The sequence below is a fragment of the Cyprinus carpio genome, unplaced genomic scaffold, assembly GCF_018340385.1.
Source record: "Cyprinus carpio isolate SPL01 unplaced genomic scaffold, ASM1834038v1 S000006601, whole genome shotgun sequence".
Classification (NCBI taxonomy): domain Eukaryota; kingdom Metazoa; phylum Chordata; class Actinopteri; order Cypriniformes; family Cyprinidae; genus Cyprinus; species Cyprinus carpio.
Genome location: NW_024879247.1, coordinates 159908 through 177999, shown reverse-complemented (window position 1 = coordinate 177999; position 18092 = coordinate 159908). Strand labels below are relative to the sequence as shown.

Sequence of the window (18092 nt, the reverse complement as noted above, 5' to 3'; positions counted from 1 at the left end):
CAGGGGTGCTGGGAGTCATTATCTTTGGAGTTATTTATTAGATATTCATTGTTTCATACGCAGTAAGGAGCCCTGGTTGGAGCGGCTGTACCACAGCTGTCAGCGGCTGGAGAAGAAAGACTCAGGCATGGTGCCCCGTGCCCTGCTGAAGACTGAGGCGGTGCTGTGGCAGTGGGCGGTTTGGGAGGCCGCTCAGTTCACTGTTCTCTCTAAACTCCGGACCCCTCTGGGACGAGCCCAGGATACTTTCCAGACCATAGAGGGTTAGTGAGTTATCCATTTAGGAATGCGACTAATCTCAAAGAATTACAAGATTTATTGAAGGAATAGTTTGCCTAATTGAAGTTTTGACACTATTCACTCACCTTCATGTCGTTCAAAATTTGTATGATTTTTATTTGTCATTCTAGATACTTGTGCATACATTTTGAAGATTGCTGGGGTGCATTTCCCAAAAGCATTGTTAGCCAGACTATAGTTGCAAGCTTCGTTAAATTCTTGTGGTAACGATGGAACTTGTGATCCTAGTTGCTTTTGGGAAATACACCTAGGTCTCTCAATTCCATGAATTTACATTTAATTTAATGAACAATCTTCTAAAAGGACCTTAATTTAAAATTATTAAAAATAAAGCTGGAACACTTATAGGTTGAGTGCACAGCACATATATATTTGGTTTGCCGCCGTTCACTTTTTGTTTACAATACCATTATTCCTGTGATTGCAAACCTGAATTTTCAACGGACACTCCAGTCTTCAGTGTCACATCATCCTTCAGAAATCATTCCAATATGCAGAATTAGTGCTCAAGTGCGGATTTATCAATGTTCTTATCAAAAAAAAAAAATTTTTTTTTAGAATTCTTTGCTGAATAAAGAATTTAAAAGAAAACACTTATTTGAAAGAAAAATTCAACATTATAAATGTCTTCAGTGTCACTTTTAATGAATTGAATGCATTCTTGCTGAATAAAAGTATTCATTTTACAACTTACTGATCCCAAACTTTTGAATGGTGTAGTGTGTCGTGTGTTTATGAATCAGTATTTTATCCCTGTGTAGGTATGATCCGCAGCCTGGCGGCTCACAGTCTGAACACAGAGCAGGAGTTGAGTCAGTGGAGTGGAGGAGAGAGTGATGAGGGTCACCACACCAACCAGCTCCGCCTGGCTCTGCTTCTGCAGTTCCTGGAAAACCTGGAGAAACTCATGTACAATGCGTATGAAGGCTGTGCCAGCGCTCTCACTGCACCACCAAAGGTCTGTCCTCTCTATATACACAACTAGCCTTCACGTTATCACTATGAAATGCTAGCTTTATCCTTCCAAGGACTTTTAATGGGGTTACCACTGACATTCCATGTTTTTATCTTCAGCTTTAATTTTTTAATTCTTCTTTGCTCCTTTATTTAGGGAATCAGAACATTTTTCTACACAAACAGACAGACGTGCCAGGACTGGCTAACCAGAATTCGTTTGGCACTGATGAGGGTGGGGCTTCTCTCAGGTCAACCAGCAGTCACGGTCCGTCATGGCTTTGACCTGCTCACTGAGATCAAGAACAGTAGTGCACAGGTAAGACTTGAAGCAGTGTTGTTTAAAAGACGCTCCAACAAACAGAAAATATGCATTAAGCAAAAATACAGTCTTAAGTTAGATTCTAAATGTTCCATTGTCATTGACACGTTTAATTTTTTGCAATACATTTTAAATTTTGCAAATAAATGATGACTGAAATAGGTTGAAGGCTTGGAACTATTACTCCATTATCTTCCCAACATTGCTCCTTTTTGAGAAGTCAGTTATTGTAAGGCACTGGCTCTGCATTATTAGGACTTTAATATCCGAAAGCCTTATTTCATTGTTTTTGCTTTGTGCTTTGCCCTGTAGGGGCCAGAAATGGAGGTGCCAATCACCATGTTAGTGGAGGCGTTGTGTGAGCTGCGATGCCCTGAAGCCATACAAGGTCTGGCAGCCTGGAGTCTGGCCAACAGTGGCAAGAGCCTGGGCTGGCTAGGATCAGTGGCACTGCAGGCTGAGGGAAAGTAAGTGTTTTGTGTTCTGAAAATAATTAACCTACTTTACACCGTGCAAATTAGTCTAGTCGCTCTGTTCTCATAAAATGTTGATGTTGCATTGTTCCCAAGGTTTGAGAAGGCAGCGTTAGAGTACCAAGAGCAGCTGTGTGCCGTCACAGGGATGGACTGCTCCATTAAAGGCTTTGATCGCTCCCTGTTAAAACTCACTGGCTCCAACACCTCCAGCCCAAAACACACCAGCAGTGGTGAGTATTTTGGCGTAAATGTCTCACATGAGAAAGGAAATGCAGGATAAACCTGAATAGGGGTGAGGTAAAAAAAAATGGATTCATATATGAAGCTCAAATAATTTGATTCTTTTATTCAAGTTTAACAGCTGCGCATCTCAAACAGACAGTGGTGTTTCATTACTCAGTGAATTAGGTTTTGAATGAATCATACGAGTGAATGATTCAATTAATCATTCATAAAGACAATAGTGACTTGCTTTGTTTCTGAATTTTTGAACAACTGAATGAAGAGGACTTGCCACCACCTATTGGCAGTTCTAGTTTCATGTTGTGTGTTGGTTAGTTTCATTGTTGTCATTTTGTATTTCGATATTAGTTTTATTTTTAAAACTTTACTCTCATAGTAGTGTTTAATGAAACTGCAGTGTAGGTGTGTTGTTCACATTTGAGCTGCATTAAAAAGGCTGTAAATAAGCACTTTAAATACAGCTTGTTGGTAATAGCTCTATAATGTCTCATTATTCAGACTGAAATTGTGTAAATGTAAGAATTTGCAAAAAAGTGATTTTCCAAAGGATTCCCATCCATAGCTTTTAATGATATCAGAGCTTATTATGCCCTGATTGTTTTTTTTTTTTTTTTTTTTTTTTTTTTGCAGAAGTTGCCTTGGCGCTTATTGTTTTCTTATTGTTTTAACAGGAGATGGAAGGAAAACTGTGTTGTTGAAGTCCAGTGAGTGTTCTCCAGAAGTGCTCTACTTCCTGGCTAATAAGGCCTGTGAGTGTTATGTGGCCCTGAGCGACTGGGAGTCCGTGCAGGAGTGGCAGACCAGCATGATGAACCTCAAAAAGAACAGCAGCAGTTCCAGTGTCAACCTCAAGACAGACTTTAACTACATCAGGTGTGTAGTAGCAGAACTGGTGACTCTGACTGAACTTCTCCTGACTGTAGGAATGTGAGGAGTTCATTGAAATAATTGTTTTAATCTGTCTGCCTTCCAGAGCTCTGAGCAGATTTGAGGAGGGGGATTTCGCAGAGTGCCGTGCCCAGTTGGAGTTGCTCCCTGGGGAGGATTATGGCCTTCTTAACTCTACAACTAAGGACAAGATTGGTATGATTATATCCACAGTCATGGAAAACAGTAGTAGTAGTAGGTTTTTTTTTCTTGTCAGGCCTGGAAAAGACATGGCAATACAAACAATTAGCAGCAGCAGCATTTTTCACCTAGTAATGCTCAACTTAAATTTTTTTAGTAGAAATTAGAAAATGCTTTTTGTGAATATGATCTTTAAAAATCCTTTATTTGTTTGTTTTACATTGGTCAGAACATGTGGAATCCATTTCCATGAACAGCTTCACTGATCAGCCATTTGGTGTGTTATGTATTAAAGTTTATTTGTGTTTACAGACCTGAAGAGGCTTCTTCCTGCTGTGTTAAGCCCAGACCCATCAGAGCTCCAGAAGGCCATTGAGGTTCAGCTCCTTAGAAGCGCTGTTGGAGCCATCACTGCAACCAATCACGAACAGGACCAGAAAGTTCTTGCATCGTCTGAGTGAGTAAATAGTCTGAACAGTAGATTGTTCAATAAGTTGTGTATGTACTGATGGCGAGTCTACATTTGGGCTTTCATCTTCAGCACCCTGGTGAAGTACCTGAAACAGACGGGCCGCATCTCTCTGGGTCCCCTGCGTCTCTCCACTCTCACCCTATCTGACTCCTTGCCCACCCTCAGCACCCTGCAGCTGCACTGTGCCAACGCTCTAGAGAACTCTCTCTGCAACCAGAACCCAGAGGTTTGAGCCACCACATCAAACCTGTGAGCATGCAAATACATTGTCCTGTGTCTTTTCCTTTTTAAGAAATACCTGTTCTTTGTTTTTCTCCCTATAGGACTGCTTAATTCCGCTCTTCAGTGAAGCTTTGACCACCTGTAAGCAGCAGGATGTTCAGCCATGGCTACATGCTCTCCGATACACCACTTTCCAACGGCAGCTCTTCCAAAAACTCAAAGGTAAGGTCTTCTCTTATGTGTAATTATGGCTAATGAAGGTGATGTGGTGCCTCTGTTGACTCTGCAATGATTCATCCAGGATCGTCTGCTCTAGTGGACTCTCACCTTATGGAGCTTTGTCTGACTGCGGTGAAATTTGCTCGCAAGCAAGGAAATATCGCCCTTACTACGCGTCTGCTGAGTCTGTGCAACAAGCCATCAGTGAGCGACTCTGAAGGTCAGGACTTGGTGCAAAGTTTCAGGCAGCTGTCACTGGAGGGCACTGTTGGGGAGAAGTGGGGACCAGAGCTGGAGATCGAGAAGGCTAAAGTTCTGTTTGCTGCTGGTAAGTGTTTTTCTTTTTTTGGTAAGTTTCAGTCTGATTTGGGACAGTTCACTTGGTCTTGGTGTTTTGCAGTATGAATGTCTAAGCACTTCTCTGCCTTTTAGGTCAGTCCGTATCTGCTATGGAAATGCTGAGCTCCTGTGCGCTGTCGTACTGTCACTCTGGAAAGTGTGAGCGTGCAGCCTGTCGCTCTGTGCTTACTCTGTGCAAATGGCTTTTGGCCGACTGGAAAGATCTGACTCCACAACTAAAAATGGTGGTGAAAAGGAACTCTGGTTCTACCAACCTCTCAGCTCTCTCCAAAAACATCTCTGGCCTGTTGGAGCTTCCGCTGGAAGATCAGGGAATGCCACATATTACAACAGAGACTACAGGTAAGCTTAATGCCAGTGCATTAAACCATGCTATTTGTGTCATGAACGGTTGAGGACCAATATGATGATCACATTGCATTCTGCAGTGTCGTGTATTAGTGTTTGATTGACATTGTCTTTGTTTCTTTGTAATGATCATGAAGATTTGTTTGTTCTGTCTACAGTCAGTGTTGGTGTTGGGGAGGCAGACTTCGTCCTTGGGCAGTTGTACCAACTCTCAACTACTCAGGCTCCTGAAGTGGCCAAATCATGGGCTGCTCTGGCTAGCTGGGCGTACAGATGGGGCAGGAAGGTTGTGGACAATGCCAGGTATTTTTCCCTGTAAAATTGCTATTGTTAGTTTACAAAAAAAATTGATATGCTCATACTGATGTTTTGTGTTTATTCTGTCTGTCGATAGTCAAGGAGAAGGGGTTCCGTTGCTCCTTGGGGAGAAGAAAGAAATAGAGGACTTGCTCCCAGCAGGCACCAGTGATGAGGACAAGGAAACCATTTTCGGCATTTTGGGTCAAGCCATGTGTCGCCCAGCTGGAATTCAGGTTATGGAGTTCACAGTTTGTAAATGAGCCTGAATCAGTGGTTTTCATTCTTTGGCACTCTACACACTATGGAACTATGGAAATATAATACTAAAAAACATAGACATTTCATTTAAATATACTGCAGTTCAAGAGTTTGGGGTTGGTGCATTTTTCTTTTCTTCCATTGGTGTTTTTGAAGGAGACCTTTTATGCTCACCAAGGTAGAAATGTTTTTTTTTTTTAATAAAAATACAGTAAAAACAGTAATACTGTGAAATTTTACAATTTAAAAATGACTTTCTATTTTAATATATTTTGAAATTTGTTTCTTAATTATTAATAAGTTACTCCACTCCACTCACTTTCACATAATCCTTCAGAAATCATTTTAGTGTGTTGATTTGGTGCTCAAACATTTTATCAGAGTTGAAAACAGTTTAATATTTTTGTGGAAACAGTGATATATTTTTCAGGATTCTTTGGCAAATGGAAAGTTTAAAAAACTTCCAAATTTTAATTCTTCTTTAAAAAATTTTGGAATGTTGTTTTTTTTGTTTGTTTTTTTTACTGCCATTTTTGATTGATTTAAACTGTACATTTAAAATAAAAGTATTAATTTCTTAAATATATTTTATTTTACCTTGTATATTTTTACCTCGAGGTTAATGCTGATGTTCATTTATCTGCAGTGGGGATGTGAATAGTTCTCATTTTGTGTATTCATTTGTCATTGTGTTCCTGCAGGATGAGGACATGGCCTTGCAGAATGAAGAGGATGAGGAGGACGACATGGTGGATGTGATCATCAGACAGCTGTTGAGTGCCTGTCCGTGGCTGTCTGAGGTGGAGGACACTGTGATCGATGGGCTGATTGGGGTGTGGAGGAGAGTGGTTGACCGAATCTTCAGCCTGTACCGGGTGTCCTGCAGAGCGTACTTCACCTTCCTCAAACTCAACGCTGGGCAGGTCAGAGGATTCCTCCTCTAATATTTACGCAGTGATACATTTCTAAAACAGAAATCAATCAAACTTCTTGGTGTCTTGATCATCAGGTGCCCATAGATGAAGACGACCCCAAGCTGCTCCTGAACAACCAGAGCAGCAAACAGAGCAGCGATGATGTCATTGTCATGGCAACCCTCCGTCTGCTGCGCTTGCTTGTGAAGCATGCTGGGGAATTAAGAGAGGGTCTGGAACACGGCCTGGCATCCACCCCCACTGCACCCTGGAGAGGTAAGAACTTGAACATTAATACAGTAATGAACACTTTCCTCTTTATATCATGTAGATAGTTATTTCTATTCATGTAATATTAATATCTCTGTTTTCTCTCAAGGTATCATCCCTCAGTTATTCTCCAGACTAAATCACCCTGAGGCTTACATCCGCCAGAGCATCTGCAGCCTACTGTGCAGAGTCGCCCAAGATTCCCCCCACCTTATCCTCTACCCTGCCATTGTTGGATCTATCTCTCTTGGTGGAGAGGCTCAGGCTGCAGGTACATGATGTGTTTCCAGGCAGGGACATCCTGGCTACCTTAGGCAATAGATACTATAGTCAGTGTCTCGTCACTCTGCTTCCTTTTATTTATTTTTTTTGAAGACAGTTGGAAAATGCTCTGATTTATTTTTTTGATGGAGACATTAAACAATCAGTCATTGAAGACAGTTGGAAAATGCTCTGTCCGTTCTCAGTTTAGTGATCATATATAGAAGGTTGGGGAAGAAAAATTCTGTTTTCATCTCTGCTAGGTAATAAGCTGCAGTCGTCCCTGCCAACCCTTCTTGGGAACATGCAGGGAGAGGCTCTTTGTGGAGGTGAGAGCGAGACGGGCAGCGGGCCGACTTCTCAAGAGAGCAGCCACGGGGAAGACATGATGTATTCTAGCGAAGACCAAGCCATGATGCAGGACTGCTACGGCAAGATCGTAGACAAGCTCTCTTCTGCCAACCCCACCATGGTGCTACAGGTATTAAAGAAAGGACTTTGCTGTTCTGTAAGTGTCTGTTTGTGTTAAAGGCCATTGTGTTTAAGAGTTGTTTTCTTGATGCTTGTGTGTGCAGGTGCAATTGTTGGTGGGCGAGCTGAGGAGGGTCACTCTGCTCTGGGACGAGCTCTGGCTGGGGGTCTTGCAACAGCAACACATGCACGTTCTGCGCAGGATTCAGCAGCTGGAGGACGAGGTGAAAAGAGTTCAGAACAACAACACTCTGCGCAAGTAAGTCACGACCCTGGAAATCAAAGACGGAGAAACTTCATTAGTGAGTGACTCATGCCTCTTGGAAAATCATTTAAATTCTCAATCTCTTGTGGGGTTTAGGGATGAGAAGGTGGCTATTATGAGAGAGAAGCACTCTGCTCTGATGAAGCCTGTGGTTTTTGCACTGGATCATGTACGCAGCATCACGGCTGCTCCGGCGGAGACTCCTCACGAGGCGTGGTTTCAGGAGACGTACGGAGAGGCCATCCACAATGCTCTAGAGAGACTGAGGAGCCCTCTTAATCCAGCCAATCCTGCCAGCAGCTGGGTGCCCTTCAAACAGGTCAGGACAGCTGTGTGCACAAGTGAAATGCTGATATGCATGCTGTGCATTTTACCTTTTGTAATCCTACCCCATCCTGTCACAGATCATGCTGAGCTTGCAGCAAAGGGCACAAAAACGGGCTAGTTACCTCCTGCAGCTAGATGAGATCAGCCCCCGCCTGACTGCCATGACCAACACGGAGATGGCGCTGCCAGGAGAGGTGTCTGCTACAGATGCAGTCACCATCCAGAGCGTAGGCAATACCATCACCATCCTGCCAACTAAAACCAAACCCAAGAAGCTTTACTTTCTAGGCTCTGATGGCAGAAATTATCCTTACCTATTCAAAGGTATGAGTTTTAAACGTGGCTACAAGCATCACCAAAAACTCACCCTCATATCATTTCAAACCTATAAGACTTTGTTTTTCTTCGAAACACAAATAAACATATTACTTGAAATTTCTGTCCCTCCTTTTTAAAGTCAGTTGCCACCAAAACTAATAAAGGCATTGTAAAAGTAATCCATATAAATTGAGCAGTTTATTCTTTTTGTGTGAATTATCCTATTTAATGCATGTAAACATTATCTTTGTGTTTTAGGATTGGAGGACTTGCATTTGGATGAGAGGATCATGCAGTTCTTGTCTATCGTCAACACCATGTTCACTAAAGTGAATCAACAGGAGAGTCCAAGGTTTCACGCCCGTCATTATTCTGTCACACCGCTGGGCACCAGATCAGGCCTCATCCAGTGGGTGGATGGAGCCACTCCACTATTTGGTCTGTACAAACGCTGGCAGCAGCGTGAGGCTGTGGTCCAAGCCCAGAAGGTGAGAGGGAAAATTAGCATAGAATGCTTCAGAATTTTTTTTTTTTTTTTACATGGTTTTACAGGATTTTTGTAGTTAACTAAGGCCATTTGTTACATAAAAAGTTTAATTTATAAATGTAAAATTAAAAAATGCCAGTTGGCATTTTCAGTTTATGTAATTAGTTCAGCCCTATTGACTGGCTTCCCTTTTGGTGAAGGAAGATTTAAAATTTTGACCACATCTTGTACTTTTTCTTAAATTTAGGCACAGGACTCCTTTCAGCAACCTCAGAATCTTCCCATGGTTCCACGGCCCAGTGAGCTCTATTACAGTAAGATCAGTCCTGCCTTAAAGGCTGTCGGGCTCAGTTTGGATGTGTCGCGCCGTGACTGGCCGTTGAGTGTCATGAGAGACGTTCTCCGAGAGCTGATGGAGGCTACACCCCCTAACCTCTTGGCAAAGGAGCTCTGGTGCTCCTGTACCACCCCCAGTGAGTGGTGGAGCGTGACTCAGGTCAGAGGAACCACTATTCACATGTCCTACCTATGTTCGGCACGGTGTTAGAATAAATGCCTTGCACTAGAATTAACCAATCTTATGCTTCTCATTTAGTCTTATGCCAGATCCACTGCTGTAATGTCAATGGTGGGATACATCATTGGATTAGGAGATCGTCATCTTGACAATGTCCTGATTGATATGACGACTGGTGAGGTGGTGCACATCGACTACAACGTCTGTTTTGAGAAGGGTGAGTGCTTGTTCATTTGAGAATGACTCAAAACATACTTTATTGGCATAGACATTTAAATACCTCGTCATCCTAACAGGAAAAAGCTTGAGAGTCCCAGAGAAGGTTCCTTTCCGTATGACACACAATATTGAGACCGCTTTGGGTGTCACAGGGGTGGAGGGCATCTTTAGACTGTCCTGTGAACAGGTAAGAATGAGATAATTCATAAATAGAAATGATTCCATTAATGTTTAATTTAGAGAATGCATACAAATTTGAACGGTGTCCTTTCCATTCAGGTCATCCAGATAATGCGGCGTGGTAGAGAGACCCTCTTGACTCTTCTGGAGGCGTTTGTCTATGATCCGCTGGTGGACTGGACAGCAGGTGGCGAGGTGGGCTTTGCAGGGGCTGTGTATGGAGGTGGTGGCCAGCAAGCAGAGAACAAGCAGAGCAAGAGAGAGATGGAGCGAGACATCACACGTAGCCTCTTCTCCTCCCGTGTGGCTGAGATTAAGGTGAGAATTTTAAGTGCAGATGGTACAAATATGTACATTGGCCTCTTAAATGTGAGGTATGTTGATTTCAATATATAAATTTGCCTAAATAATGAATTTCTTCAACACTCCTGCTGCATGACATTGGTTGGGTAAGCAGGTATTCCATCCTTAAACTGTTTCCCCTGGTTGAGCCATGTTGCTATATCACATATTTAGGGGAACCAATCTACTGATTAATTCTTAAGCTTGGATACAGCATCAAAAAAATGACACTCAAGTTGGTTTCTATCATCACAAAATGTCGTCGCTGAGCTCTCTATATAAAGTGGAATGTATATTATATCCCGCTTTGTCTGCATGTATAAAGTACACTCAATTTGAGCGATTTGAACTGTATAGCAAATCTCTGATTTCAGTACAAAACTAACTATTATCACCCAGCTCTTTATAAAAAGGTGGATTTACAAGTATGCACAACTTTATCTGCATACATGCAGTATACTTGCATAGTGATTATATAGCAGTTCTCAACTGCTTTGGAACTTGTATTTGTCACAAAATGAAAACGGTATTATCGCCCAGCTCTAATATGCTAAATGCAATTGTAAGGCATGAAGATGTTAAGATATTATACTCATTAATATTGTTCTTTGTAAAGCTGCTGTGAAACAATATGTATTGTGAAAAGTGCTATACAAATAAATTTGATTTGTTTGTTTTTTTTTTTAAGGTGAACTGGTTCAAGAACCGTGATGAGATGACTGGAGTGCTGCCGCAGGTGGAGGAGGCAGTGGATGAGTACCTAAGCCTGCAGGAGCAGCTAACACAAGTGGAGAAAGTGCAGGGCAAGCTGCTGGAGGAGATGGAGTTCCTGGAGGAAGCCGACACCAGAGCAGATCATCCCATCCACTCCCTGGAGCACAGGTCAGCAGACGAGACCACCAAGGAATCATGTTCAGCTGGTCGCAGTTATTATTTGAGCATGTAATAGTGTAGATTTGATGGGACAGATTATAAGTAACTTACTGTCATTCTTTCTCCCATCTCTTTCCAGATACTCCGAGCACACTCAGTTGCAGTCCAGGCAGAGAACTGTACAGGATGCTATTCAGGGGAAGTTGTCAGATCTGGATCAGTGCATCTCTCAGTATCATGCTGCCTTTGCCAGTCTAGAGGCCACCCAGCTTGCCAGTCTCCTCCAGGAGATCAGTAGCCCTATTGATTTAGGTGCAGATCATTTTGGGTTTCTTTTACAGAATGTTAACGGAAGTTTAATGAGAAGCAAAAGAAGCACTTGCAAACTTCTAATTTGTTCCTTTGGTCTGTGTAAACTGCAGGTCCACCTAGCTACGTGCCAGCAACTTCTTTCTTGCAGAATGCAGGCCAGGCACATCTAATTAGCCAGTGTGAGGCACTGGAGGCGGAGATGAGTGCTCTGTTACAGCAGCGGCGCTCTCAGCTGCGTGGCTGTCTCGAGCACCTACACAGCTATGCCACCGTGGCCTTGCTTTACCCCCGTGCAGTGGTGCTCAGGCACAGAGTTCACACGTGGAAACAGTGGATGGAGGAGCTGGTGTGTGACATGACCGTAGATCACTGCCAGACCATCTATCACCAGTAAGTGCAACTACTGATTGTGTCTCCAGTTCAAACTTTTTGGCTGCTTTTTCATCAGTTTCTGGTCCAATTTCACATAATAAGAAAACAATAACATTTTATAATTTTAAAAAATATGGTGTTGGTAAGATTTTTTTAAATGTTTTTAAAAGGTCTCATGCTCACCAAGGCTGCATTTATTTGATAAAAAGTACATTGTTAATATTATATTTAAACTTTTTTTTTTTATGTAATTTTGTTGTGATGTGTCCTTCCTGAATAAAAGTATTATAAAAAAAAAAAAAAAAAAAAAAAAAACAGAACCCAAACTTTTAAACTTGTATATCAAGGTTCTCATGTCCTGAAAAATCTGGAAAAAATCAATCATGCATTTTTATTAATTGTAATCATTTTTAAAACTGACTTTTCCATGTCCTTTAATAAAATAGATATCATAAAAAAACTCTCTTTTCTTTTCAGGTATGAAATGCAGTTTGCACCCCAGCCCCCTCCTGCAACATGTCAGTTCCTGTCTAGCATCGAGATGGCGCTGCAGCACCACGCAGCAGAAACCAACACTCGGCTGCTGCGGCAGGTAGAGCGTCTGAAGGCAGAGGGCGCTGGTGTGCCCATTTGTGAGGAGCAGCTGCAAGAGATCGAGCGCTGCATCAAAGTCTTCTTGCACGAGGACGCCGAGCTCGGGTCCTTCAGCCTGGCCGGCATCATCGTCTCTGCCCTCTGTGCCCTCACCAGGTCTGAGTCTGTGGCTTTAAAAAAAAAGCTACAAGAATTGTGAAAACCTTCATTTGTTGCCGCATGAAGAATTCAGTAAAGAATAAAGAATTCAGTGTCTCTGTGCTTCGCAGGCGTAACCTGGTGATGGAGGGAGCTGCAGCCAGTGCCGGAGAGCAGCTGGTGGAGCTGACGTCCCGTGATGGTGCCTGGTTCCTGGAAGAGAGCTCTGCAGTATGAGTGGAAACATCACATGCCTTGTGCAGCTATTGCAGCAGTGCCAGCTTCTGTCACATGACCTGGACATCCTCAGCCTTGCAGAGACTTCACAAGTTGTCTACCTGGCCAATGGCGTCTACACTGCCTTCAGGTAATGTTCTCAGAGTGTTTAATGGTATTCAGTGGTTTCAGTGAAGGTTTTCCCCCCTCTTAAACATTTTTTTATTAATATCTGAAGGAGCTCAACACAAACTTCCGTCAGATCATCTTCCCAGAGGCTCTGCGCTGCATGCTGAAGGAGGAAGGAAGAGGGAAATACATTAGAGACCATGCTAGCGGAGCTCGACGCACTTATCGATCAGTGCGCAGATGGGGTTTCGCTGCAGGGACTGGGGGAGGTTCTGCAAGCTCACCTTCGTAACACCGCCATGGGCCTGGAGGAGGATCCAGATGACCACTATCTGGATATCACCAGGTAACATGGAAAATATAAATATTTACTAAGTATGTAATGTTATTGTATTTGGATGGACTGAACTTTGTGTCTTTGATTTGTGTCAGGGTTCTGCGAGCTCAGTACTCAGAACTGATCCAGCCACGCAGCATGGAGAGCTCCGTGCAGGAAACACCCAAGATGAGTGCCGGTCAGATGTTGTTGGTAGCTTTTGATGGCATGTTTGCACAGCTGGAGACTGCTTTTGGACTTCTGATTGACAAGGTAAAAACATTGCTAGAATGGTAAAAAATGTTCAATGTTAAGTAAATAGTTTTAAATTGTTTTGTAATCAAGTTTTTCTTTGAAAAGTAAGACAAAACAGTAAAAAACACATTGTGGACATTTAATTAATGCAATGGTGGAAAAAAAAATGGCTAAATACATGGGGAAAAATATTGAAAAAACTGTTCAGTTTCGGCTTCGGCCAAGAATTTTCATTTTGGGGATTGTAATATATTTAAGTTAATAATATTTAATGTGTTCTTATTTGATACATGTTTTTTGATGCTATTATTATTGTGTATTCATATTGAATGGTGTTCCATGAAAGCAACAAATGACTCCAACTTGTAATAACTAACTGTAATAACTGAAGTGGAAAGATCAATAAAAAAAAGAGCATATGACTATGGGGGCGGTCAGGTTTTTCTTCTGTTTTTGTCCCTAGCTGATCATATGCCTGAGATGTGTTTATTAGATTAGAGTTCTGTCTAAATGAATCCTGTTCTCCCCTCTAGCTGAACTCTATGGATGTGCCTGCTGCCTGGAGAAAGGTGGATGTGATCCGGGAGTCCAGAGCTACACAGGTCCATTTCTTTGATAATGTGCAGACCAGACAGGTCTTGGAGGAAATTTTCTTCCTGAAGAGACTCCAGACCATCCGAGACTTCTTCCGTCTGTGTGGGTCATTTGCACAGACGCTATCTGGTAAACATCTACTAGATAATTTCTCAATATGTTATGGATATTTTCTCTATATTAGGAATGGCACATGAATAAAGTAAGAAATACAACGTAGCTCACACGAGTAGTATGTCATTGTGCAGAATCAGGCTTTTGATAGGACACACTTATTTTTCTAACAGGAACATGTCCTACACCTACTGATGAGCCTCCACCACCCTCAAAAAATGGCCCAGTAGCCATAGTGAAAACCCATGTACCGAGGCTCCACTATAGGGAGTGAAGACCAGATGATGCGGCCCATCAAAGCCTTCACGGCAGACTTTGTGAGGCAGATGCTAATGGGGCTCCCCACCCAGGCTCTGGGCCTGGCCATCTGCAGCGCTCTCAGTGCCCTCGGCATGGATCTCATCAGCCAGGTGGAGGCCAAGGACTTTGGCGCTGAGGGGAAGGTTTCTCTGGATGACCTGTGCAAGAAAGCAGTAGAGCAAGGGGTGCAGGCAGGACGGATATCCCAGCTGCTGCTCAACAGGGCTACAGTGCTGGCCAGCTCCTACGACACAGCATGGAAAAAACTGGACCTGGTACGGCGTCTAGAAGTCAACATTGAAGCTTGTAAGGTCAGACTGCAAAGGACTCAGCTTCACATCGCCATGTTCCAGGTAAGAAACGTGTCTCCGTTTACAAAAAACAATGTCATCAGTTGTAGCTGTGAAGTTCTTGGTGTGCAAAAAAACAGGTGTGGAATGCATTGCCATTAACTACATTCACTTTAAAACCAAGCAGCTTTTTGTTGGTCAGCGCAGCAGATTCTAATCTGAACATGAGTGGGATTTGACTGAAATTCACCCATGAAATTTTACCAAGCAACAGTAAATGTGACCTAACTTTTGCTCTCTCTCATCAGTGGCAGCATGAGGACATTCTCGGTGCGAGGACGCAGCCCATGACGGTCAGTCCGCCGCCTCGCTCCATCATCCTGAGCAACATGAAGAAGAAGCTCTACAAACTCAGTCAGGACGAAGCTTCTATTGGCAGCGTCCAGGTTAAAGCCGTTGCACGTTTTGGAAAATGTGTCAATGTGAAATAAACACCTTTTCATCTAAATTGTGTTGGGTTTTGTGTTGCAGGAGAAGTTGGCAAGTCTGGAGGGCAGCATAGAGCAGAGGCTGAAGTGGGCCGGTGGTGCAAACCCTGCACTCGCCCCAGTGCTGCAGGACTTTGAGGCCACTATAGCAGAACGCCGTGCCTTGGTGATGAAGGAGAGTCAGCGTGCCAATCAGGTTACTTTTCTCTGCAGCACCCATTCTCAACTTCGAAGGTCTGCCGTACCCGCACTCCAGAAGCCTTGAAACATGGATGCTACACTTTTTGAACTTGTGAAACGATGCCAGGCCACCTGCTCCTACGCTGCCCAGTTTAGCACCTCCGTTTCCTCTCTTGAACTTCAGCTGCTGCATGACTGGTGAGTCTTGCTGGCTTTTAAAATATTTTTTTATTCTATCTTCTAGGGGTGCTCCGATCAGGATTTTTGAGGCTGATCGTCGAAAGCAATATCTGCCGATACAATGACCGATACCGATCTTTTTAAAGCCACCTTCTCGTGTAGAATTATTTATAGTGATTAACCAACATTTATTCAGGGCCTGAATTTATTTTATGATCAGTTTTTTTTATTTTTTTTTATTTTTATTTGATTCTTAGGTGACTCTTTTTTTGAGGGGTGGTGGGTGCATTGTTTTTTTTTTTTTTTTTTTTTTTTTAGACAGATATATATTTATCTCACCTAAATGTTTTGATCATGCAGTGCATTTTTGTTTTTTAAAACAATTTCGCAATTGTTTGCACAATAGCTTACACACAGTACAAGCCTGATTTTGTGAGCTGTATGTGAGGTTCACTCAAACTCCGTTTGCAGTGCGTATGCAGTCCATGTGCAGTACATAAGCGGTGCAGAAGCAGCAGGTGCTCACTGTGCTTTCACACAGGAGTCTGCAACTGATCCATGGCTGTTTACTACATACACAACATTTATCCATTATTTTGATTTCAAATCCAAACATTAAAATGCTTTTTCAGCATTGATTTTTTTTTTCTCTTTTTTTTTTTACACAGTACAGTAATACAATCTTTCATAGACGTGTTTAAATGCTATAAATATAAGAAACACATTATTCAATGCTTTTTACTTGTGCAATTGTACTGGAATGCACTGCCGGGTGCAGTGTGAATGCTTAAAACCGTTAACCTGAGCACGGAAAAAATACATACCGCATACATGTGAACCCTCCACCAGGAGAGCGCACAAGAATGGTTTAAACACTGGCAAGAATTAAAAAGAAATGTTTTTTTGTAAACTTTTTAGTGATGATGCGACACTGCCTCGATTGTGCAAGTGACAATTCCTGTCAACTATGTAGCGTGTTGCAGCATAATAATTTATGATGATGATTATAAAAAGCATTATAATTATTTCACCTGCGTCGGACAGAGACTGAGACAGCGCCACTGCATGTCGTGCCAAACCTCTCATGGCCGCGTCATCAGCTTCAGATCGGTTTGAGATCGGCCTTTATAGAGATCACCGATCAATCATCCCAAAGCGATTATCGGCCGATCCTGATCGTTAGCCGATCAATCAGAGCACCCCTACACAACCATTCACAAGTTGGAGTCATTAAGGTTTAAATTTTTTGTTTTATTTATTGCTTTTTAAAGAAGTCTCATGCTCACCAAGTTTGATTAAAAAAAAAAGTAGGAGTCATTAAGGTTTAAATTTTTTGTTTTATTTATTGCTTTTTAAAGAAGTCTCGCGCAAAAGCTGAATTTTCAGCATCATTACTCCAGTCTTAAGAGCCACATAATTCTTCAGAAATCCTTCTAATAATGATTTGGTGCTCAAGAAACATTTCTTCTTATCAGTGTTAAAACCGGTGATTCTTTTTTCAGTGTTTTTTTTTTGTTTGTTTTTTTGAAGAAGAACAGCATGTAACATCACACAAATTTCTTTACTCTCCATATATCATTTTCTTAAAACTTCTGTCTCCAGACTTTTGAACTGTAGTGCATAGCGATCAGTATTGTATATTTTGTTGCTGGTAATATTTAATTAATCAGTAAAGGTTAACTTCCATTTTAAAGGCTAAACATTTAAAAACAGTTTAAAACTTCAATCCTGCGAATCTCTAAATATCTATTTTATACTTCTACATGTATGATAGTATGCCTGAATTCACTTGTAGGATTTAAAACAATTTATTTTAGTGTCTGGCTTTTTATTTTTAATTTATTTAGTCAAACCATATCATTGCATCCCTGCAAATCACTTTAACTACTTGTGAATCCAAAAAAACATTTCACCATAATCTGTTGGTGTCGTATTGACAAACATTGGATTGTGTCTTTGCAGAGTCCTGCCATGGATCTGTCCATTGGCGGGCCTGAGTGGCTTGTGTACGCACAGAATCAGCTCACCCAGGAGATGTCCAGTCAGGAGAGCCATGCAGGAGGAAAGAGCAAAGAGCAGCAGCTGGAGAGAGTGACCGAAAACCCTGCAGCTGCTGGTAGACTCCATTAAAGGCATCCTGTCCAATCACAACCGCCAGCTTGCTGATGTTAAGCACCTCCTGCGCGCCATGGCAAAGGTATATAAGCCTCTGATGCAGAATACTTTATTGGTCACCTTTAACCGCTGACAAAAAGTGGTTTTAAGTGCAGAATATCTATCTTCTGTGTGCACTCTAATGAGACCTGTTTTTTCAATTTGGCAGGATGATGAGGAAAATGCCCTTGCGGAGGGAGAGGAATGGAAGTGACTTATGAGGGCAGTGTGCGTCAGTTCCTGTCAGAATACAAAGCATGGCAGGGATAATGTGCAGATAGTGCTTTTCACAGTAGTGCAAGCTGCAGGTCAACCACGCAGCCAAGAGCAGGTTGAGCTGCTGCAGGAGATCCCTGCCACTCTGAAGGAGCTAAAGGTTCAGAGCCAGAGGTGAGCACTTGTGCTGGATTCAGAACCCAAACTTGTAATCCTTCAGGATTTTATTTTTTTTGTTAATTTTTTTATATTTTTTCC

The 18092-nt window shown here is 42.2% G+C and overlaps 1 pseudogene; it reads left to right on the top strand.

Moving 5' to 3' along the window:
• Window positions 1-18092, top strand: part of LOC109050269 — a 32174-nt pseudogene that overhangs the window by 12655 nt on the left and 1427 nt on the right.